This window comes from Callorhinchus milii, unplaced genomic scaffold, assembly GCF_018977255.1.
Source record: "Callorhinchus milii isolate IMCB2004 unplaced genomic scaffold, IMCB_Cmil_1.0 Scaffold7, whole genome shotgun sequence".
Classification (NCBI taxonomy): domain Eukaryota; kingdom Metazoa; phylum Chordata; class Chondrichthyes; order Chimaeriformes; family Callorhinchidae; genus Callorhinchus; species Callorhinchus milii.
Window position 1 is genome coordinate 1,115,400 of NW_024704748.1, and position 25,214 is coordinate 1,140,613.

The 25,214-nt window shown below is 42.0% G+C and overlaps 1 protein-coding gene and 1 non-coding gene across 2 annotated transcripts in view; one reads left to right on the forward strand and one right to left on the reverse strand.

Moving 5' to 3' along the window:
• Positions 1-25,214, reverse strand: part of r3hcc1l (R3H domain and coiled-coil containing 1-like) — a 93,737-nt gene that overhangs the window by 61,270 nt on the left and 7,253 nt on the right. The window lies entirely within an intron of this gene.
• trnaa-agc lies at positions 14,769-14,840 on the forward strand. Its single transcript has one exon. It is a non-coding gene; the product is annotated as a tRNA-Ala (tRNA).

Sequence of the window (25,214 nt, forward strand, 5' to 3'; positions counted from 1 at the left end):
TCGGTATTTCAGATTTATTTTAAATACACGAAACAAAACTCGCAGCAAAGTTAACCACAGAGTCTAACAGCCACATTTATATACCACAAAACAATAATGATTATTGATTAAATGAGCAATGGTTTCACTTTGTGTCACTCACAACAAAACCTCATTTCATTTTTCTGTAGCATTGTTTCTTGTCAAAATACCGGAATTACGAGGCTATAATTGGTCTTGGGTCAGAAAGTGTAACATTAGGAGCTGTGATCAAACTTGATGCATTGGCTGCCATAACCTTGCTCAAGCTAGTATCGATCCCAGTTTCATTACTGAGGTCAATAAAGGAGGGAAAAATCATAAAAAAGGAGAAAATCTTCCTCGCTGACAGTCTTCGATACCCCAGTCTACAAAAAACATTCCTCACTGACACAGTGCTGACAAAACATATTTTGTGTCCTGCTATAAGTAATATGTCACCTCAGTGGTATGCCGAGAGATTCCCTTCAGCTTTTGTACGTCTTCACGAAGAGTTTTGAAAATAATAGCTAGGCACTGTGTTAAGTTGAGAAAAGTTTTTAAACTCACGATTATACTACCTCCCTGAAAGTATCCTATTTCAGTGCCAAAATCACTGAGATTACAGCAAGAAGGAATCCATTCCAGGTTATACTGGTGCTTGGTTCCACCATTGGAGCTATCTACAGGTTTGAACCTGGCAGTCAAAAACAATTTCTGCCCACAAACACACAGTCACTCCACTTTGCATTATATTCTGTGAATTGCTGAGATGCCTCAATAACATAAGGCGCAATATCAAATGCAAGGATTATTATTATTATTACTGCCTCTGGGTCTGAAAGGTGTGGGTTTGAGCTCAAATTGGGACTTTGAGCTGCCCTGTCGAGATGCTGTCCTTCGTACGAGATGTTAAACTGTCCAGTGACTGGGGAGTCAGGCTCTGTATATTGTCCTGCAACATTTTCACCTGTTGGTCAGGAGGTTGTGGGTTTGGGGGACAATTGGGGACTGGAGGTCACAGTCTTGGCTGTTACTCCAGCTCAACAATGGCGGGTGCGCTGAAGGTTGGGCCTTTGAGACTAGAGGTTTAAGGGAGGAAGCTAACAGAAGTGTTTAAAATTATAAAAGGGTTCGATAAGGTTAACATACATAGGCAGCTTAGTTGAGGCTGGTTGGGGAGTCCGTAACCGGGACACAAATGTAAGATCGTGAATAGATCTAAGGGAAATTTCGGAAGAACTGCTTCATGCAGAGGGTTGTGAGATTGTGGAACTCGCTGCCTGAAGCGGTGGTTGAATCAGTGTAGATGCATTCAAGAGAAAGCTAGACCTTCACATGAGGGAGAGGGGAACAGAAGGGTGTGGGAGGGAGTAAGGAACGGGTTGAGGCTCTTGAGAGTATAAACACTGGCACGGACTGGTTGGGGCGAATGATGTGTTTCCGTGCCATAGTCTGTGTAAATCTTTGAAAATCTCTTGGCTTAGCTGTTAAACTGAGGTCCTGGGACATCAGATTCACCGGGCGGTTGGACATAAAAAATTCTGTGACATTATTTGGAAAGAACAGGGCAGGTTCAGTTTCCTGGCTAACAATTCCTTTTGCCTGTAATTGAGAGCAGTGACCTGTGATCATTTTGAGATGTTTCAATGTTTACTGGTGCTTTATCAAATGTAAGGATTATTATCTAATTTGAATATTCAGTATGAATATCCACCTAGTTTTACCCCGTATGTTTGAAAATTTAAGAACCCACAGAATTGCGATTTTGATAAGAATAATCCTTGCATTTGATATTTTGTCTTTAGGACATCTCAAAATGCTTCACAGAATATAGTGTAAAGTAAATTGACTGTATACATTGTGGGTGAAACGCAGCAGCCAATTGCGCACAGCAGTGTCTCACAGTGATGTGGCTTGAATGACTTTTTTAAAAAAATTATCGATCCGCCAATCGACTAACACCTAGGTTCCTACTTACTGAGAGGTAAACAGAGGCGTGTGGAGTAAGGAAACTTGCCTAATGTTTCACCATACGGTGATCTACGATTTTGAATCTACCAGCCTCTTATCATGGCTGACCCCATCATCAAGTACAGTAATACAGCGCCTAAACAGTAATGTAGCGTCGTGCCTCAAGCACGAACAGCTTGCACATGCAACCATTAACCCGGCTCCTCTTCTTCAAGGTCCGGACAAGTTAAAACTACGAGCGGAGGGTTGACTAAACACGACACAGCAAGGCCAACAGTGAAAGGTCCTCCTGCATAACAACGACTAAAGCACTGTACAGATGGTGGCTAAGGTAATTTTGTAAAAAAGTCCCCATTGGCCATTTTGCACACATGTGGGAGCACACAGCTGTCAACATGAGTTGTGTTCAGATCAAGTTACCAGATCACAGTGAAATGCACTGCTCCCGCCAGGTGCAGCAGGTGTGCAGCAGGTTGTACAATGCTGCAGCGTGGCAGCAGGGCTGGGATTATTGTCCAATTATCAGCAGCAAAGCGCCACTGGCATCACATTTCTGCAAACCTTCAGAGCTCTCGACTGACCTGACCTATTCTCGTGCTGAATCAAAGACGGTTGAATATGTCAGCTTAGCTCAGTTGGTAGCATTGGCCTCTGAGTCAGAAGATTCAGGCCCCACTTGAGCTGAAACCCCACGTCCCTCCATCCTAATGGGAGGGAGAGGAGTGAGAGAGGCGTGTTGCACGGTCGGTACCGCCGTTTGCCTGAGATGTTAAAACAGAAGCCCCAACCTGCCTGTTTGGATGGATATTACAGATACTATGACATACTGTGACACTGTTCGAAAAGTCCTGTGGCTTAGCTTAGTGGTTAGAGCACTCGCCTTGCCAGCAGGGAAAAACACTGGGCAAGTTTCTTTACTCCAAACGCCTCTGTTCACCTAGCAGTAAATAGGAACCCGGTCGATAGTCAATTGGTGGACTGCTTTTCTGGGGGTAATAATCCCTTCAAAACAAAAATAAATAATTTGGTCACTCAATCCACAACTGTTTGTGGGGACACTGCTGTGCGCAATTGGCTGCCACATTTCACCCACAAAATATACAGTCAATTCACTTTACAGTGAAGCTCTTTGAGACGTCTCGAAGACCTGATAAGAGGCTATATCAAATGCAAGATTATTATTATTAAAAAGAGATTTATTATTATTGTCCCAGTGACAACAATTCTCCAGTTAAAATTGACTCTCTTGCCGAATGGATGTTTGTGGAGACCGTGTTGTGCGCAAAATAGAAAGTTACTGCACTTGGAGGATTAATGTAAAGAGCTTTGAGAAGTTTTTGTTTGCTGGTATAAAATTGAAAGTTCTTTCTTTCCGTCCTGGAGATGAAGCCTATATGTACAATGTTAGTGGATTGAGCTCTCGTAAAGCTACATAAATTAGCATTGTAACAAACCTTCCACTAAACATGGCTTGTTAGCAATACCACAGGGCAGAAGTGGTCCTGTAATGTTCCTTAACCCCAGTCGCTTCCAGTGGTTCAGCTCCTGCTCCAGCGTGACATTTCCATTTCCTACACCAGACATCTTTATGACTGCCTCTTCGAGCGAGACTGTCAATTTAATGCCAATTAGTTCTGAATTATGGTTTGCAGTGCACTGTAGATTCGTGCTCGCTAGGAAGTGGGCTGAGTCTGCCCCAGACTCAATTCACTTAAGACCTTTATAGCTATAAGAGAGAGGAGACTTTCATTCCATCAGTCTGCATTGGATTTAGACCAAAGTCCCTAAGGTGAAAGGACAACGGTTTAACCTACTGCCTCAAGCTCTAAGCTCCTTCATAATTTATCAAGGGAAGAGACAAATGGCATAACTTCAAAACATAACTTTTTCTGCTTTGCACATCCGTCCTGAACTTACCATTAGCATAGATTACTTCAAGAGAGGACAAAGCATGGCTGACATCGAAGTCCTGAGCAAATAGTGTCAACGCAAATAAAGAAATGGCCAGAGTACTCATCAAAATCAAAGCAACCAGAATTACCACGCGATAAGCTTGTCTGAAAAGGGCAGGCAGTCTTATCTGCACGTCATGTTCCTCACTCCAGCAAGGCGACCAACCCTGCCAATTGTAGAGTCCTGTAGCGTAGTGGTTAGCGCACTCGCCTCGCAAATGAGAGGACCTATGTTCAATTCCCAGGCAGGGCGAAACCTTAGGCAAGTTTCCTTACTCCTCACGCCTGTGTTTACCCAGCAATAAGTAGGAAGCCAGTTGCTAGTCGATTGGTAGATGGCTTTTACAGGGGTAATAATCATTGCAAAAATAATAATATTAATTTGGTCACTAAATTTGTGGCTGTTTGTGAACATTACGGGACCACTATTATACTGGCATATAAAAACTTCTCAACAAACATTTGTAACTGTTGTAACTGTTTGTGGGATTCTGCTGCTGCAAAATATACAGTCAATTCACTTTACAACAACAAAATTACATTTGTATAGTGCCTTTCCCGTCGGGAGGACACCCCAAGGCACTGGACAATCAGTATTTCGGACACTTTACAGTATATTCTGTGAAGTGTTTTGAGACGTCTCGAAGATGTGATAAGGCACTACTTCAAATGCAAAGATTATTATTAGTAGCGATAGTAGTACACATCCCTCCCTTGATCCCTCTCTCCACTCCTGCCTCTTTTAAAAAATGTTTGGAAATTTAAGGAATAGAGCCCTTGAATGTTTTTTTGCACAAACATTGGTATAGTACTCAACTAAAAGGCATCAAAGCTGAGGCTGATCCTGTCCTCAAATGATGTCTTCACATATACACAAGCAAGCACTGAGATCGTCTACCCATAGTAATTGTTTCCATACCTACTTCCCTTGCCTTGGGGAATTAGCTCCAAGGCAAATTACAGCAAACCCAACCAGCAGCCCCGCCTGGCTGAGATGGGGTAAATGAGGGCTGCTGGGGATCAAACCTGGGACATCAACAACAACTATGTGGCACCAACTATGTGGCACCCCTCAAGTAGGATAGCATCCTAGAGAGGACCTTCCAAGCCTGCAGGGCTGAGTTTCACTCTAACCAGGAGACGTGATCAACTGAGTCATCAGGGACTACGGATTTTTCTACTTATCGTGCTTGTAACTCAGCGAAACCTTTGTCTATCAATGCATCTGCTGATTTAAGCCCCAGTGTGAAGAAAAGTGACTGCACTTCATTATAGCTTGAAATGCGGGGGCTTATTGTTCCTGTCAAGCCACGACAATGTTAACCTGCAGACTTTGCTTACCTCACAAAATCCATTTAGTCTTGGCTCACTGTGTCACAATATCTTGATGTACTGCTGCTCACAGAATTTTTTTTTGCGTGAAGAGTAAATTGTAAACCTTGAAAAAACACCAGGCAGTAATTGCAAAGGTACTGCACTTGAATAGTTACAAATGAACTGGAGGTTTTTAAAGTCAGGAAAACAGTTTTCTTTTAAAAACAAAATTCTTTTTCTTCATTCTACTGTTTAGTCTCTATTCTCTCTTGCCTCCCCAGGTTTTATTTACAGCTGAGAGTGAATATCCAGCCTGTTCCCTGGATAACAAAATGCGGCATTGTAACTAGCAACAACAACTTGGACTTGACCCCCTTTCACATAGAATAATGTCTCAAAGCCCTTCAAAAGACTTGCAAGCTATATGGCACCCCTCATGTAGGGAGGCATAACCAGTAATCACATCATGCCAGGCTTCGACCCCTCTACACTCTGATGCTTCTGTTCTTATAGCAATACTAATCCTTGCATTTGATGTAGTGCCTTATCACGTTCTTGAGATGTCTCAAAGCTCTTCACAGAATATACTGTGAATTGACTGTATATTTTGTGGGCAAAACACGGCAGTCAATTGCGCACAGCAGTGTCCCACAGTCATGGATTGAGTAACCAAATTGTTTGTTTTCGAAGGGGATAGCATTCCGCCAATCGACTAACATTGGCTCCTACTTACTGCTAGGCAAATAGTGGCAAGTAAGGAAGCTTGCCTAAGATTTCACCCTACCGCGGAATTGAACCCAGGTCCTCTCGCTTGTGAGGCGAATACGGGACAGGACGCCTCAAGCTCCCATGCTGCACCCATGATATTTTAAAAAGGGAATTGGATAAGCATTTGAGGAGAAACAGACATGGAGCAAAGAGCACGATACTGAGTGGACAGTTCCAGTGGAGGAGTGAGCGCCAATACAAGCTCAAAGGGCTCTTCTCTGCTGTAAATTCAAGGCCTTTTTAACAGGTCTTAAAATTGTGGCACTTTCATTTTTCACTTATGGCAAAAATCTAATTCAGAAGATACATCAACGAGGAAACTCTTTTGCGCGCAAGATTCTCAACTATACCACTGGTGATGTTAAAATATATTGCAGCTTATGGACTTGCTGCAATATAAGCGCACGATAACCACTTGACTGAACAGACATTCATTGGGCGTGGCTCACATCACACATGCAACATCAGCAACAGAAAGCCCTCAGACATCTGTCGGCTTCTGATATTAGAAATGCAAAGATTTAAAAATGATGCAATTTGCAGAATGCATTACAAAGGGACTAACGAGCTTGCGTGTAATAAGAAAAAAAATCCATAAGATATATTGGATTTTGTATAATGATGATGATGATGCAAAACTAGGATAATTGGCATGAACATGATATGGCTAAGAGAAAATAGATTGAGAAGCAGACAGCAGTGTTTTTACTTTTACGAAGGTGGGTGACATTTTAAAGAGGGAAAAATGCAGCACTTGGCAATATTATCGGATGAGACATTAAACCAAGGTCCTGTTGTATAGAGAAACAAAAACAGAAGTCGCTGGGAACAAATCAGTTCTGACGAAGGGTCGTGGATTCATTTTCCTCTCTGCATAGATGCTGCCTGACCTGCTAAGTGTTCCCAGTGACTTCTGCTTTTGTATCAGATTTCCAGTAGTTTGCGTCCTGTTATATTGAGATCCACTGAGGTGGATTTTAAAGATCCCATGGCATGATTTTGAAAATACTATATTTTCACATGGCATTTTGGTCTACAATCCTCCAGATCTTTCATTGGTCATGTTGCGTGAGACAAATTGCCTGTCGCATTTTCTTACAAAGACCCAGTCACTACACTTGACAGCAATTCTCTGTAAAGTGCTTTGAGATGTTCTTAGTGTTATATCAAGTGCAAGGATGATTCCATTTTGAGGCGATGCCATTATAAATTTAAGGGCTCAGGGACACTATCCTGCTTGAGAGACGCTATTTAAATCCAAGTTGTTGTAAATTCCAAAGCTAATATAGCTTCAAAGAAAGTGTAGGAACTTTGTTGTAGGCAGATGGTAGCCATTTTAAATACAGCAAGATCCACCCAAAACAGCAAGAGGTGAACCAACACAGAAATATATGATACAGCAGACCATTCAGATCATTTTTTTCATCTTCTCCTTCAAGAAATCACAGATGCTATTTCCCTGCTCTTCTCTTATTTTACTTTAAATTGACACCCTCTAGTCACTAGGTCACTGACCAGGGGAAATAATTTATCCCTAAAGATCATCAAAACCATCAAAGAAAAACTCTGTCCCAAATAATCCTTGTATTTGATACAGCGCCTTATCACATCGTTGAGACGTCTCGAAGCGCTTCCCAGAATATACTGTAAAGTGTAGTAACTCTGTATTTTGTGATTTATAATTTATATATGATACTCATTGTATCATCCTACCAAATCTCTGCAACTCTTTTTGGCCCTGACATCCTTCAAAAAGTGCGGTGACCAAAACTAGACAGAATACTGCGATCTAAGGATTCTATAAGTAAAACATCCCTCTTGATTTTATATTCTGTGCCACTCTATACGTATGAAACCTTAGCTCCTATTAACATCTTGAACAGCTTTGTCCACCTGCCTTCCCACCCTTAAAAGATTATTAACCCCATCTCTGTTCTTCTCCTTTAAAATGTTACAATATAATTGCACTTATTTTTCCTTCCAAAATGTTCAATTGTACCTGCCACCTCTCTGCTCAATCTGTACATGTCCTCCTAAAGTTTCTTACAATTGTTTTATCCCTGTTACCTGCACTCCCTATTTACTAAGTCAGAATTTATTTATATGGAGAAAAGCATGGCTATTTTCATCTCTCCATTCCAAATAACAACCATGTAACTCTCCCCCTCTGTTCCCTATTCAATCAATGGTTAGAAGTTACTTCCAGTCATTGATCCCGAGGTCTCTAGTCATCAACATTTTGTTGGCAACCGGAAATTTCATCTTCCAGGAAAGAGAACAAACGATACTGAGAATGCCACAGTCTGCACTATGTAGAGAGAAACATCACTGAAATGCAGGTAGCGTTTACATCAAACTGACCGTAAGCAGCACATCTTCACTTTTCAGGCTTTTGCCTTCCCTCCTGGGAGAGAAAATACATATGGAGATGGAACTCTTTGCATTTTGGTCAATTCGAGGCTTATAGAGCTATATGTGGTTAAAGCACTCATCTTGCAAGGGAAAGAATCTGCGTACGATTCCTGGGCAGGGCAAAAAGTCAGGCAAGTTTCCTTACTCCACACACCTAGCAGTAAGTAGGAACCGGGTTGCTAGTCGATTGCCGGACGATTTTTCTGGGGGTAAGAATCCCTTTAAAAATAAATAATTTGGTCATTCAATCCACGACTGCTTGTGGCAATTGGCTGCCACGTTTCGCCCACTAAATATACAATCAATTCACAGTGTATTTCTATTACATATATTTATAAATATCATAGAAGACCTGATAAGGTGCTATATCAAATGCAAGGATTATTATTACAAAAAATGCCTGTGTTCAACAAAGCGGCTTATCACTTTGAACTGTGACAGAGCACTTCATACTTTCATGGGTTTCTTGCGAAATGAAACAAGCTTTATGCAAGCAAATCGCCCACAATGAATGTGTTGACGATTTGATTTTTGTGTGTGGGAGGGGAATAATTTGGATTAGGGAGGGTTATAATTCAGGATATAAGAAACACTTTGATATATCAGCAGAGATCTTCCCAAACATCCAACTGAATCCTAAGGCATAACGGGGCTCGCGGTAACAAAGGATTTTAAGAAGGGGATGAGAACCTGGAAAATAAATAGATAATGACAATTTGTGAAAAGCTGCAAGTGTTTAAAAATGCTTAACAAAGAGTTACTTTGAAGCGTAATAAATTTAGTAATAAATGTACTCTTCCTCTATCGCTTCACCATGCCCCTTCCTTCCCCATCTTCAGATCACGCCTGAAGACCTTCCTCTTCTTACGGTCATTCATCTCCCCCACCCGCGGCTCGGTGTTGTGCGATGTTACTGTCAGGTGCAGGGGCATTTGCATTTATATAGGGTCCCTGCGCGAGGGTCGCTTTATAAAAGCACGTTGTTGTTGTAGGCAAATAATCCCTGCAACATGTCGCAGACAAGAGATGAGTAAAATTCAAATTTTTTGTGGGGTGAATTTGCCGACTGTTGCATCACGTTTTCAAAAGCCGAAATATGGTAACACGGGAGCTTGAAACCTTTCCCATTGCACAAAGGACACCTGCACAGCTTATCGGTAGTCGCTGGAACACACAGCAGGTCAGGTAGCATCTATGGAGAGAGGAAAATTAGTTAACGTTTCACGTCGATGACCTTTCATCAGAACTGAGTTCTCATCGACCTGAAATGTTAACTCAATAGTGGAGTCTTGTAGGGTAGTGAGTGATAAGAGCACTCGCCTTGCAAGCGAGGGACCTGAGTTCCACTATCCAGCTCCACTATCGACTCTCTACCCCCTCCTCGCTCCCTCCCTTCCCTCCCCTCACCCTGACCATTTCCCCCCTGCTCGGGTCCTGACCCAACTGTCCAGCGCCTTGGGACGTCCTCCTGACGTGAAAGGCGCTCTATAAATGGAATCTTGTTGTTGTTGGTAACTGCTATAAATGAGCCTTAACTGGAGAATATTGCAGAAGTGAAAACAAAATACACAGTCGATTCGCTTTACAGTATATCTTGTGAAGCACTTTGAGACGTCTCAACATCGTGAGAAGGCGCTATATCAAATGCAAGGCTTATTATTATTAACAAAAGAGGAATCTTAGAAAGACAGAGCGAGCTGTGGCTCAGACACAATGGGTGACTGACGTCCTCCTGTGCTGAAAATGTAATAATAGTCCTTGTATTTGATATAGCGCCACATCACGTCAACGAATGTACCCGAATACTGAATGAATGCATACCCTTGTTTTACAGCTTGCTGCAGCTATTTAGACTTATCTAAGATGAAGGAGCCTGGAGGTAGTGAAAACTAGACAAACACCACCCAAGGTAGATGAACCGAGGGAGACAAGCAAAATAATAAATTGAAATTTTTGCTTAGGCTTATTTCTGCTTAGGCTCAATCCACATTTATCACATCTAGGCTCGACTACGCCAACTCCCTGGTTGTCAGCCTTACCAACTCTTCCTTCCACAAGTTACATATCATCCAGAACTCTGCAGCTTGTGATCTCTCCTACACCATGCTCCGTGACCCTGTTAACCCCACCCTCGCCCAGCTCCTCTGGCTCCCCATCCTTCGGACGATAGAGTTCAAAATCCTCGTCCTCGCCTTCAAAGCCCTCCATGGCCTCGTTCCTTCCTACCTCTGTGACCTGCTAACCCCATATCAACCTGTCAGCTGCCTCCACTTAGCAGGCTCTGGACTGCTCCACATCTCCCGCCTGACCCACCCCACCATTGGTGGTCGGTCGGACCTTCAGCCTCTCTGCCTTCATCCATTGGAACTCCATCCCACAGTCCCTTCTCAAATCCCCGAGTCCTCTTGAATGCTTCTTGTAGAAAGACAAAGAGAGCGCATCTGATAATAATCCTTGCATCTGATATGGGGCCTTATCATGTCTTCAAAGCATCTCAAAGCGCTTCACAGAATACAATGTGAGGTGAATTGACCGCATGTTTTGCAAACAAATTTAAGCAGTGCAACAAGGCAAAATTTGTGTCATAAAGGAACAGGAACAGTATGAAGTATGTGAATTTCATCTGCATTGTGTGTGTATGTGTGAGTGCGTGCATGTGCCCGAGAAAAGCAATTAAGCTTCTTTTCTTTAAATTCTTTGCCCCCCAAACTTTCAATATCCCATCAGCATTCACCCTTTAAATTAAGACTAAACTCTTTAGTGATAAATCAATAGAATCATCAGCAGTGGCATTGATTAGGTTAATAACCAAAACACACCACTCTATTTTACAGTCACTGGTAGTATTCCACTCAGGGCTAGAGTAAATTTGTGAGCAGAATACTTAACTTCATGATGTCCCTTAAACGAATGTCAGCGACCACGTTATTTGTGCCACTCGCAGCAGGAGGTAAATGCATAGATCTACAGAGTACTGCATTGCAGTACAAGGGGAACACCACGTTTTAAAATGGTTTGTAGATTTATTGTACTAAAGGTGCATTGCATCAACATACAAAGCATTTCTAACTCAGTATTCAACAGTCTGTCAGATTTTCTAAAACGATGGACCCCTCCTCCAATGCCTCAGTGAGTTGATTCACTGGGAAGATTCAACGCACAGTGGAAACTGGTTCAACACCCCGTCTAGCAGAGGTAACTGTCCCATTCGGAACTGCTATCAATCACTACAATTGGCTCAGCGGGCTCTGGCCTGCTCCACGTCCCCTACCCGGCCTGCCCCATCGCCACCTTCAGCCACTCTGCCCCCACCTCTGGAACTCCATCTCAAAATCCCTTTGTCTCGCTCCCTTCCTTGCCTACTTCAAGACCCGTCTCAAAACCCTCCCTTTCGACTGTGCTTTCAGTCACCCTCCTACCCTCCTCTCCCTACCCTCCACCCTTCCTGATCCTAACCTCCAAATTCCTGACTGTCCAGTGCCTTGGGATGTCCTACCAACTTGAAAGGCGCTCTGCAAATGTCATTTATTGCTGTTGTTCAGTTCTCCAGGTTAGGTCAGAAGTGGAAAGAAAGGCAATGCTGAAAAAATAAACCTGGTTAAGAGTGGAACTAAAGATCAACAGATTAACACATATACGATAGAAAATATAGTGTAGTCTTATACTATCAGCGCCGTGTGGAATGTTGTGGGCTAACATTAAAGTCTAATACCATTTTGCCAATTTTCTCCAATCCCTTCGGGAGATATTGAGCAGAGCTTAAGTTGGGACAGAAGGATGACAGTGCAAATTGTCCGTTGATAGGAGCTGAACTGATGGGTCAAATAACCATTTCATGTTCTATATTGAATAAAGTTGCCCAGATCAAGTTGCAATCAATAGACATTCAGTGCAGATATGCACACAGATATTTGGGAAGGATAAAGCAATGATCCTTAGATTTCATTAGCCCCTTATAACGTTAAAGGCTTCATAATTTTCTGTAAAGTGCAGTGACTGTGTATTTTTAGGTGAAGGAAAGGGCCTGAGTTTAATGGCATATCCCAAAGATGGCACCTCCAACAATTCCAACAACTTTATACGTTTATATAGTGGCATTGGAAGAAATCTCAAAGCACCTCATATAACTTTGGTTATGCAATCTGGTGGTGGGAGGGGAAGCTGAGGAGGGAGAAGGGTGGCAGAAAATACAGTCGAAAGACAAGGCAAATTTTGAAGTCAGAGAGAGAGAGGGGGCAACGTGGAGCAACTCTGAAGTGGAGTTCCAGAAAATGAACAGAGTGGCTTGAGAGTATCCAAACCAAACAGAGAGTAACTTGTATCCTACCTATATGGAAATTCCAGAGATATTTGTTGGAATATAATGTGCACTCTCTCTCCCTGGCGGGATGCATGCTGCTTACCTAACTCCGGACAGCATTAGGCACAGATTGGCAGCAGCCAAGGCTTGGGGACCCAGAATGTGCGTTGTAGTAACTGCTGTTATCTAACCAGCTAAAACCACAAAGCTTGCCATTGATATCACTGACTGGTAAGCTTTCCTGCTGCTTGTCCAGCCAGGACCACCCTATCCATGAGAGCTTTGGCTTGCAGGGTTGCAACCTTCATAGCTTATTTAATTTTATATATTGACATATTTTAGAATTATATTAAAATCACTCTTAAATAAATAAAAACATACATCTTATTTTGTCTTTCAGTAATGACTTTAAGATATAGTAATTGGGATGGAGTTATGTGGCAGCTGATATATGTATTCCAGCACCATCCTGCAAACAGAAATGAGATGAATGACCAATTAATCCGCGTTTGTTTTGATGAATTTTAATGGGGTGGGTGAGGGGGAATATTGGACAGGCCACTGGAAGAGCATCTTTAATTGATATTAAGATGGCTGGTATGTTAAGCATCTTTAATTGATCTTATGGCTGGTATCTTATTTATGGAGTCCTGTAGCTTGGTGGTTAGAGCACTTGCCTTGCAAGCGAGAGGACGTGGTGAATTAAAATAGAAAGTGCTAGAGAAGCAGAAGATCGATCAACACCTGTAACAGAGCGAGCTTAATGTTTCCAGTGCCACTCATCTGAAATTCAGATTATGGAGTCCTGTAACTTAATGGTTTGAGCACTTGCGTTGTAAGCGAGAGGATCTTGGTTTGATTCCTGCATGGGACGAAACATTGGGCAAGTTTCCTTATTCCACACGGGTCTGTTTACCCAGTAGTGAGTAGGAGCCTGGTTGTTAGTCAATTGGCAGATCACTTTCCAGGGGTAATAACCCCTTTTAAAAAGAAATTATAATTTGGTCACTCAATCCATGACTGTCTGTCGGACACTGCTGTGTGAAATTAGCTGCCATGTTTTGCCCAAAAATTATACAGTCAATTCACTGTACAGTATATTCTGTGAAGCGCTTTGACACATCTCAAAGACGTGATAACGTGATATATCAAAAGTATTATTAGTATTATTGGGGTTCAGATAACTGTGTTCAGATAACTACCATTTGAACTCCAGGGTGCGATTACCTCCTTATAAATCAATCCCAGTCGCTTATTATTTTCCATTAAAGGAAAGGTGAATTCGATTGATTTTTTTTAAAATTCCTATTGAAATTCAGGACAAGACAGTCATTTAAAGAGACTGCAAATGTTTACAGAGCATACTATGGGTTAACGATGCATGGTTTGTTGCTGCTCTCAAATGCCAGACTGCTATATTGGACTGAGTTGTGCAGTGATGGCTGGCTGCCCCTTTAAAATTGATGGGACTGTTCCCGATTGTAACGTGATACAAAGCTGGAAAGCAATGTAAGCAAATGCTAAATCTTAAAAGCTATTCTGATCACAAAGTCAGAATCCTTTGAAACTTGAACATTTTATCTGTATTTATCTAAATGTTCACAGAATTTTGTCCACATAAGGGAGACATTATGGCTGTTATCGTTCTCAGTTACAGTTACAGACATACATTAGATGTTCCCCTGGGAGCCATACAGAAAGCACGTTCTATATAGCCTGTTGAGCAAGGATTTGTAACCAGTGTTGCTGTTTCAGCCTTTGTGAAGCAGTGCACATATACAAGATGCTTTCAATTAAAAGTTTCAACCATGGAGATGACGGCTTTACCTTTTTATGATCAATCAGTCATTTGTTTAATAGTTGTTTGTGAGACCTCACTGTGTACTAAGAAGTATTTCTCTACAAGGACGGTAAATAAGGAATGGGTGAACAGGAAGGGCGGCTGAAGACAGGACGTTTATTTAAGAAACAGGTTGTTGCCACAATGCAAAGAAGTTCTTTTTAAAACAGAAGCGCAATATCAAATGCAAGGATTATTATTACAATTATGGAGCCCTGTAGCTCAGTGATTAGAGCACTCGCCAAGCAAGCGAGAGACCTGGGTTCGATTCCTAGCAGGGCAAAACCTTGGGCAAGTTTCCTTTGTCCACACACCTGATAATAATCCCTCAAGAAAAAAAAACAATAATTTGGTTACTCAATCCACGACTGTTTGTGTGACATTGCTTTGCGCAATTGGTTGCAATTGGCTGCCGCGTTTCTCCTACAATGTATAGTCAATTCACTTTACAGTATATTCTGTGAAGCGCTTTGAGATGTCTAGAAGACGTGAAAAGCGCTATATCAAGTGCAAGGATTATTATAATATTATTAGTGTGGAGGGGTATTTTGAGAGGAGATCAAATGGGCCAAAGGACCTTCTTCATTTGAGTGTCTCTTATAAATATATTCTATTTCTAATATACTTTACGATGTATTCTGTGAAGCGCTTTGAGACGTCTCAACAACATGATAAGGTTTAATTAAACCTTATCAAATTAAACGATTATTATTATTAATAAAAAGTCTCCACTCTTGTCCACTTCACTGTTAAGCGATTCAGGACACCATCTGACGTGAAGAGTGCTATATAAATGCAAGTTGTTGTCCTTTTTTTCCAAGATAAAAAAAATCCTAGGATTGCCAATCATTCCTCACATGAATTATGCTCCTTTGAGAAAGATAACTTAGAGCAGCAATTTATAAATCCATAGCGGTTGAGGTCAGAAGTGCTAACCAACTGTGATGCTCTGATGGAAGTCTGAGTGCAGTGTAACAGATCACTGAGTGAAAAGACTGCATTAATGCAAATCCAGAGCTTGAAAATAAAGTAGGATTATCTAGGTTAAGGAATATGTTGAGTTCTTCAAATAAAAACATCCTTCACCATAGTGGTGAATGAATTTGTTGGAACTCCCACAAAAGCCTAGTGAGTAAAGGCAGGTCACACAGACCAGAGAGCTTCTGGTTCAAATCTCACCCAGCATTCTGGTGACATTCAATGGACTCAGTGCCATGTGTCTCAAAGGGCTTCACAGAATATATTGTAAAGTGGATTGTGTGTATATTTTGTGGGCGAAATGCGGCAGGCAGAATCTCACAAACAGTCGAGTGACCACATTTCTTTTTGGGCAGGGATCATTACCCCTGGAAGGCGATCCGCCAATCAACTAACTGTGTTCCCACTTCCTGTTAGGTAAACGGAGGCGTGTGGAGTAAGGAAACTTGCCAAGGTTTCACCCCATCCGGGAATCAAACCTCTCGCTTGCGATGCGAGATCGCTTAACCACTGAGCTACAGGACTCCAAGCGTAGTTGAGGTGCTCTTGTATGAAACTTGCATTTATTTCATTCTTCCCATTATCCTCCAGATAAATTGGTCATTCATTGGCTGTTTGTAGGAACAACAACAAAAACAAATTACATTTATATAGTGACTTTTAAGCCAGGAGGACGTCCCAAAGTAGTGAGGGCAAATTGACTGCCAGGGTTCCCTGCAAATACACAGTCACTGCATTTCACAGCAGTTATTTGTGAAACATTTCAAATTATTGGTGCTCTATCAAATGCAAAGATTATTATTGATTTATTGTGGCTATAATGCTGAGATTTTTCAAGGCACTTCACATTTCTGTTATGCGAAGTGACTGATTTATTTTGTAGGCAAAAGCGACAAGTCATTTTGTGCCAAATGCTGCAGACAGCTGTGAGGTGAAATGACCGATTACTGATATTGAGGCACAAAAAAGCCAGGGGTGTTTTTTTCTTCTACACCAGGCTGTGTGATACCTGCCCGGGGAGCGCTGTCACCGAGTGCTCAGAGTGGAAAAGTCTCCCATTCACGAGGCAATAGACGACTCACCTTGAGGACGAGAAAAATCGACTTGCAAGCCAAATGAAAATAAAACATTCAAATCTCCCCCTTTGCAGAGATAAACCGTGCCTGTAAGTTTGCAGAAGGTAAAATAATGTTGAAACCCAAGAAAGAAAAACGCAAAGGTCACCAAGACTCCGACCTTTGCATAATGTTTCACATACACCAGTTTCTTGACAAATTCCGCTTAATGTTCCAATACAATTTTTCTGGGCTCGTAAATTATGGTGACAGCCACATTGGCCAATCCTGCTGTGGTTACTTTCCTCCAGCAACTCTCCAGAAACTACACAAAAAGCTGGATGAATGATAACCAAATTAGGAGAACGGGAGGATTTAAATAAACCTTTCCTTCCGTGCTGCTAACTTCCTCTACTCTATCCTTCAACCCTCGACAAAGGTATTGGGAAAGAGGGCGGGCGGGTGGGGGAGGTGGCGTACAACAGCAAGTAGATTTGCGTGCTGGAACCTTTGAACAAGCTTTTCTCCAATTTAGTAGTATTCCAGGAAAATAAATCCCATAAATAGCTGGCTTCCTAGCAGTGGAGAATTTTAGTCCCAGGCGTTTCCTTAAATTACAACCAATCTATATTTCTATCAATGAAAATGAATTAACCTTGCACCTAGTAAGTATACTAGCGTCCAGTCAAGGCAAAACACTTCAACTTCCACTTACCGCATTACTGGGATGAGCGTGGCCTCTGTCTTTGACTGAATGAGAATCTAATACACCCTGGAGCCTGCATTGTGCGTTTCCATTCCCAGACTATTTAATAATAATAATCCTTGCATTTGATGTAGCGCTTTTCATGTCTTCTAGACATCTCAATGTGCTTCACAAAATATACTGTGAAGTTAATTGACTGTATATTTGTGGACGAAATGCGGCAGCCAAATTGGGCACAGCAGTGGATTGAAGTGACCAATTAATTATTGTTTTTGTTCTTGAAGGATTATTATCAGGCGTGTGGGGTAAGGAAACTTGCCCAAGGTTTCGCGCTGCCGGGAACCGAACCCAGGTCTCTCGCTTGAGAGGCAAGGGCTCTAACCACTGAGCTACAGGATACACATTTTAGAAGGCGCTTAGTGCAAAGGTTGAAAACCATTGATAAAACTCAGCGATTTTGATGCAAAGGTGGACAGTCAACTGACCAGTGGTCATTCTGTTAAGATTTACACAAGCAGATGGACAAAAAGAGCTTGTATTCTTATCACATCAAAATGTCTCAAAAAGCTTTACAGTAATTATAAATATCCTTTATTATTATTATCAACATCAATTGTAGTAACTGATTTTGTCAGAAAGTGAGGTAGCCATCTTTCACACATTGAAGGTTCTCAAAAACAGCCATGAAGTGATTGACCAATTTATCTGCAGGATAGTCATGGAAAAGGCGTCACCCCAGCTCAGGTAATAGCATTCACATCTCAATGTCAGATAGCTATGATTTCAAGTTCCACGTCAAGTTTAAACCCACAGTCTAGACTGGATAATCCAACCGTAGAGCGCTGCATTGAAGGAACTGCTGTCCTTAGGGTGAGACATTAAACAGAGGTCCTGTCTGCTGAATCAGGTGGACATTAGAGATCACATAGCACTATTCAAAAAGAGAATAGAGTTTCTCCCAGTTTCTTGGTCAATAATCCTCCCAGAGGAAAAAAAGTCATTCACTTCATGGTGGATTGCGTGCAAAATGATGTACGCCTACAATTACAGTCACTACAATTTGCAGAAAACTGTGAGAAGCACTTTGACTAGATCAAACATCATATCATTTATCTTGCCCACAATATACAGTATATTCTGTGAAGTGCTTTGAAACGTCTCAAAGATGTGATAAGTCACTATATCAAATGCAAGGATTATTATCAAAAGCAGGGATTATTATTATAAAAGGTTCATCCTTCTCATATCTAAAGACTATTTGTTTGATTTTGGTCCCTCACATGGTAAAGTAACAAATATATGAATGATTAAATTAAAATGTTATGTACACACGCCATCTTCAAAACAATTTTATATATGGCACGGACAATGAAATTCACTGTAATAATTCTACACTTCGCTTGAAATCTGTCAATGTTCTCTCAGCTGCTAACACATTGAAAACAAGCAGAGATTACACTCACTGCTTAACACAGAATCCCAAAGCATTTTGTTATCTGCCGGTCCTGTGGGTGTCAGATTAAAGCAGGTTCTTACTGCATACTGCCCTTGGACATTAAAGAGGTCCAAATACTTCTGATATGGTTCACTATAATTTTTCTTCTGTGCTGGGACAGATCTAAGTCCTTAAATTTAGCACTCTCACCAGCACAGCAGCCATTAAAATTATTGCACCTCCCAAACAAAGTCAGATAACATTTTAATCTCAAACCATTTTTAATTAAGCAGGAAAGCACTTCCCCACTGAGACAGTGATTTTTTAATATGAAACAAGTGAGCTGGCTGAGCAGGCTGTGGCAAAATGTTCCCGTCTGCCCATGAACTGACCCACATTTCTCTAGCAGCACGTGGTGAGAGTGAGGTGTGAAATGAGGTCACTGGAAGTTACGATGGTACACTTTAATTCTGGCGCATTTAAAACAAACTACGAAGTTAATGGTTCCGTGCCAAGTACCTTGATCCAGACGAGCTGCAACCTCCCAACCCCCTGCCAGCGGTTTCCAATTGCAACTGGCATCAAAGATAACACCAAGAGCCAGAAGCCACTTCTCTGCAGGAAAGGACTCATCCATGAGCTGTTCCTACACCATCTACTAACTGTCATAGAATCAGAGAACGCTACAGTGCACACAACAGGCTGATCTACACTGGTATATTTCTGTCGGTACGGGAACATAGAAACAGGAGGAGGCTATTCAGTCCCTCAAGCCTGTTCCGCCACTCTATAAGATCATGGCTGATCTGTACCTGAACACCAATCACCGGTATCCAGTTACTGAGCCAGGCGGGTTCACAGTATTTCAGGGCACTGCTGATGAATGCACAGCCGGCCTGACTCATCAGCAGGATCTGGAAGAGAAGAGCAGTCACTGGGGGCAGCGAATCCTCCCAATCAGCTCCTGTTAATCCGGCAGCCAAAGCCCTAAAGGGTAGGGTGGTCCTAGCTGGACAAGCAGCGGGAAAGCTTGCCAGTCAGTGATATCAATGGCAAACTATGTGGGTTTAGCTGGTTAGATAACAGCAGTTACCCCAACACACATTCTGGGGTCCCCAAGCCTTAGCTCTTGCCAACCTGCGCCTAATACCTTCTGGTATTGGGTCAGCAGGATGCATCCCTCAAATGAGAGAGAGAGTATTCCATTCCAACAATCTATCTCTGGGATTTCCATGTGCAGGTGGGACACATGGAATTCTCAGCTGAGTTGGATACTCTTAAACATGGTGGAACGTCATCGAACTGAAACATTAACTAATATTTCTCTCTCCTTGGATGCTTCCTGACCTGCTGCCTGTACCCAGCGACTTCTGTTTTTACACACTGTTGTATTCTGGTTTGAAAGAATTAATGGACTCTGCTTCAAGTGCAGTTTGTTATTGAGAATTTCACATTCTCATCATCACCCTTCCAGACCAGGGCTGGTGGAAAACCTGCATGCAATCTCAGGAAACCAACAAATCTCTTTGGAAAAAAAATTGTTTAATCCAAATTGAAGTAAATTTTAATACAACCCACTTTGCTCTTTCAAAATATACTGTTGCACCTTCCAGAAAGCAAACTGCACCAGTATTGTGGATGTAAAATAATCACAACTCTGATTTCAGTGTTGGCTGGTAAAACTGAAGAGAGATTTGGTATTCTTAAGATACATCTCCCTGAGAGATTGCTGCTGGTGATCCTCTCAGTGAACAAACTATGAAATTACTTGTGTGTGTTGTGTGAGAAAAGCTGGCCAGCAGCTGTCAAAAAATCAACGATTATTTTTGGTCACTTAATCAAAGAGATGGAGGTGATGATTTTGAATAAATAATTTGTTGCAGATCAACCAAGATCTGCACTACAATCTGGAACTCTATCTCGCAATGCTTCCGCCTCACCCTCTTTCCTTGCCTTCTTCTAGATTAGCCATAATCTTATAGAATGGCAAAACAGGCTTGAAGGGCTGAATGGCCTACTCGTGTGTGTGTGTATGTGTGTGTGTGTGTGTATGGTGGTGGTGGTGGCGGCGGATGGGGGTGGGAAGGTGGGTAAATGAGGGAGAATGAGAAAAAATGGATAATAGCTCTTTCATAGAGCTGGCACTAGCATGATTGGTCAAATGACCTCCTCTTGAGCAATACAATTCTATGATTCTAACTGCAAGACTTAATGAGATTTCAGTAGGAATCTTACTATGCATTTGGCAAATGGAAAAAGAAACTCTTTGACAAACACTCTCATGACAAACACTCTTCATACCCACGTACGGCATGAATCCGTATGTTGGGATAATTGGGAATCTGTAAGCAAGATACACAATGGAAATTTTTCTTCTGACATTTAGCAGCGACAGTCTGGCAATTCTGATAAATAAGTACGAACAATATCCAAGTGAAAGCTTCCATCCATCCTTCGGAGGAGACGTTAAATCAAAGTCCCATCTGCCTGCTCAGACGAATATTATAGAATCCATGACACTATTGGAAAAAGAGAAAGTTTCTCCCAGTGTCCTGGCCAACAACAACAAATTGAATTTATATACAGTAGTCTTTCACGTGAGGAGGACGTCCCAAAGTGCTGGTCAGTGAAGCGGTTGCACAAGGGCTGGGGATTGGAATCAAGAAACAATTCTCCAGACTAACTGGCCAATCATTTTATAGGTGTTTGTGTCACTGTACTGTGAGCAAGGTGATTTATATAATAATCCTTGCATTTTAATATTGCACCTAGAACAATGAACCATCTTAAAGTGTTTTCATAGGCAATTACTGCTAAGTGTGTTGACTGTATTTTCTGCATGAACTGCCTTTGCCTACAAATACAGTCACTAAACTTGACAGTTATTGTTTGTGAAGCGCTTTGAGATGTTTCAATGTTACAGACACTATATCAAATGGCACTCTCATTTATTTTCAGCTATTATCACTTTAGAAAAAAAATATTAATACTAATTCTTGCACTTGATATTGCGCCTTATGTCTCTGAGATGCTTCATAATATATACTATAAAGTGAATTGACTGTGTATATTTTGTGAGCAGAACATGGAAGCCAATTACGCACAGCAGTGTCCCACAAACAGTGGATTGAGTGACCGAATTTTATTTATTTATTTTTTGAAGGGATTATTACCCATGGAAAAGCGATCCGCCAATCCACCAACAATCAGGTTCCTACTACTGCTCGGTAAACAGAAATGTGTGGTGTAAGGAAACTTACCCAATGTTTCGCCCTGCCCAGGAATCAAACCCAGGTCCTCTCGTTTTGCAAGGTGAGCGCTCTAACCACTGAGCTACAGGACTCAACTGTAGAAAAGCCTAATTGTGGGGCGTATTAGAATGAAAAAGAAGCAAAGTAAGATAGCAAAAATAACAAATGTAGTTTTGTATTACGTTTCCAAAATAACGTTGAGAAAACATTGGCACCCAGTGCTATAACCTTTAAGGTCAACGTGGCAGCTGCGAAACAAATAAACCACAGAAATAATTCAAGCAGAGTCGCATCTGAACTCCTGAACGAATATGCCCAAGAGGTACTGATGAAACCTTGTTCCTGTCCCAGTGCATCAAATATTTAAAGAGGTAGTCTGTTTTCTTTAAATTCCAGTTTAACGTATTTATTCTCCACCCTTCCCCTGGTACTGTTTCATAAATTTACTTCTAAATGACAAGTTGTGGTAAAATAACCCTTACCTGGTTTATACCCCAGATTCACTTCACTGCCCAGATTATACAAACTGAAATGCTGCGCTTCTTGCCCCCACCTCCATCTCTCCCTCCTCCCCCTTTTTCCCTCATCCTCTCCCCGTCTCACCCAACCACCCACCAGAGTTTTTCTGTGTATCTTGCACTACTTGGGAATTGGATTGCAGATGACGGGGATCATGTGGTCATTGCTTGTCTCAAATATATACATTAGACATGGAGGCCTTGGTGGAGCAGCAGAGTACAACTTAGTTTGCAGTAACTTACCTCTGTGACCTGCTAACCTGTCCACTCCCCCCTCTCAGCCGGCACTGGCCTGCTCCATGTCTCCTGTACATGCTATCTTCAGCTTCTCTGCCCCCATCCTTTGGAACTCCATCACACAGTTGCCACCCTTGCCTTCTTCAAGGCCTGTCTCAAGCCCTTCTTCTTCGACCACACCTTCAGTTGCGCCCCCACCCTCACCACCTCCTCCTGATCTCAACCTCCCAATTCAGATGCACATTCTTGAGTGTCCAGTGCTTTGGGACATCCCCTCGACTTGAAAGATGCTGCACAAATGTAACTGACTTGTAATTTAGAATCAGAAAGCATAGCACAGGATGCTAAACTGATTTAGCAAGCCAAAACTGATACTCCCTTATACATTGATGCTAGCCACTATAATAAACCCAAATCCCTTCTCAGTATCTTATCTTCTGTCTATTCGTGCATTTATAGAATGAGGTTTTAAAAAAAACTATGTTTTTAAATTGCAATTTATAGACTCATAATATTAACAAAAATAACAATATCAAATTAAAGCAGCCAATTGCGCACAGCAATGTCCCATAAACAGTCGTAGATAGAAAATGACCAATTTATTATTGTTTTTGGTTTTTGGAGGGATTATTATTAGGCTCTGTGTGGAGTAAGGAAACTTGCCCAAGGTTTCGCCCTCTGCCTGGGATCGAACTCAGGTCTCTTGACTTGCAAAGCGAGTGCTCTAACCACTGAGCTACAGGACTCCACTTGCACTATCCAGAGGCGAAGAATGTCACTGCCAAGTGATCAGGGTTTTGGACCTGGTTGTTTTGCATCCCCTTCCCAGCCCCAAGTAATAAACACTAATTATAGTGCTCCCTTCAGCACCCCCGCGAAGACCAGCTGATTCAGCACAAGCCAGTGATACCAGTGTCTCAATGCCACACAATACATTGACTCACCGACATTTTTGGTAAAGCCTAGTTTGCCGCTCACTCCACATTTTCCTTCGTGCTTGGTGTCCGCTCAGGAGCTTTAAGCTTTCCCCGCAATGAAGGGGAATCAAAGATCTGATACCTTGTGTTACCATCAAGTACACGGAAGCTCCAAGCACTGCAATACTCTATCTCCCCCAACAACCAGCCCCCCTCCCCTCAGACAAAACTGGTTATGCAAGCAAGTTACCAACATACAAAAAGGCAAATCCAGCAACTATTTTTTGATGCTGTACATATCAAATGCTCATTGTAACACAAACACTGGTGCCCAATGCATTGTAGTTCAGCTGACCCGGATCATCAATCAGCAGCAGCAAGGTCTGTCAAGGACCTTTTATTATTAATAATAAATCGGCTTATGTGCGAGTGCCCACAGCATTACAGAAGTTCCTTTTATTAAGGGCTCTTTTAAAGACCCAGTTTCAATTTTGTCTCAAACTGTGCTTCTCAGTCATTAGCATCTCTTTCGTCACCAGCTAAACCTAATGTTAATTAGATTTGTCCACTATAGCTACAATCTAACTTGATAGTCCATTCCAGCTAATTCCTTTTTACCTCTTCACTCCAACACCCCCCACCACCCGCTCCCCCCACACACACACACAATCACTGGGACCACAATAACAAAAGTACATTTGTATAGCGCCTTTCACGTCAGGAGGTCGTCCCAAGAACTAAGGTGTCTTTTAAGGGAATTTACAATCCCAAAACAGGGGTTAAAGACTAACCAATTTACAAAGATGCCAATTCTCAGTTGTGAAGTGAAAGCAATTTGGTATTTTTGAATATAATGATAATAATCCTTGCATTTGATAATAGTGCCTTATCACGTCTTTGCGGCATCTCAAAGCACTTCACAGAATATACTAGAAAGTGTAATGTATGAAAAGGCAGCTGGTGTCAAACTCACAAATTAATTACTTTGTTTTTCTTCTGCAACTTTCATTTCTCATGCAGGCAAATGAAGGTTAGCAAAGGCATGGTCGAAGAGAGAAGATTTTAGGACATTTTTGAAGGAAAGTAGGATTCAATGCGCACTCTGGTATTTTGCTCAAGTTCAGATATCTTGTGGCTATAACAACAGTGTACAACAACTTGCACTTATATAGTGCCCTCCAGGGTAGTGCCTCAGAGCGCATAAAAACGGCGGAGCCTGACTCTGAGCCGGGGTAGGGGGGAGGTGGCCGTCAGCACGGTCGAAAAGGAAGGTTTTCAGGCGGGACTTGAAATAGAGGAGGGAGGGGCAGAGGGATTAAGGGAGAGTGTTCCAGAGTTTTGCGGTGTAGTGGTTGAAAGCGCAATTTCCGATGGTGGGGCGGAGGGTGCGAGGGATGAGCAGGAGGCGCCGGGTGGTGGATTGGGGAGTGAGTAGGTGCCAGAGAGTGAAGGGATTTGAGCACGAGAGTGAGGATCTTGAAGTCGATCCGTTCGGTGATGGGGAGCCAGTGGAGCCTGGTCAGAACTGGTGAGATGTGGGTATAGGGTTTGGTTGGGGTC